Source organism: Ailuropoda melanoleuca, chromosome 5 (genome assembly GCF_002007445.2).
Source record: "Ailuropoda melanoleuca isolate Jingjing chromosome 5, ASM200744v2, whole genome shotgun sequence".
Lineage (NCBI taxonomy): Eukaryota > Metazoa > Chordata > Mammalia > Carnivora > Ursidae > Ailuropoda > Ailuropoda melanoleuca.
In genome coordinates this window covers 63,851,063-63,851,641 of record NC_048222.1, presented here as the reverse complement: position 1 = coordinate 63,851,641, position 579 = coordinate 63,851,063, and positions in this window count along the sequence as shown.

The window sequence follows — 579 nt, the reverse complement described above, 5'->3', positions numbered from 1 at the left end:
TAGAGTTGCTTTTTGTTTATTTAATGCCATGGGGATGGGTAAGAGGAGTGGGAAGGGGATGCCTCTTCCCTTCCCCCACAAGTGAGGCCCAGCCCGGCCTGGCCTACAGCGCCTGATGTGTTGTATCCTCCCCACACGCCCCAGGGCTCTCAGGCATCACACCCCCACCCGTCCCCCTGCCTTCCACAGAACCCAGTCCACCCACAGCGTAATAAAACGGTTGGTTCCGTGAGGCCGCTGCCTCTGCTCTGTGGGGCAGGAGAGGGACAGGCCGGCTGGGGGGAGATAGGACCGCCCTGTACAACCGGTTCCGGCTTCGGGCTTCGGCCACCCTGTTCAGCAGGTTTTCCCACCCTTCCCGAAACTGCCCCAGCCCCTGAGGGTGGAAAGAATTGCCAAGTTTGACCACCAGAGGGGAGGGGTGAGAGGGCTGTGGAAGAAGGGGGCCCAGGGAGGCTGCAAAGCTGTCCTGTAGCATTATTTCTTCCTTGTCTGAGCCTCGTCAACAAGCCTGCTTGGTCTCTGGGACAGATCCTAGCTGCGGTGTTTTGTGGAGAACTCAAGGGCAGGAGGGAAGGG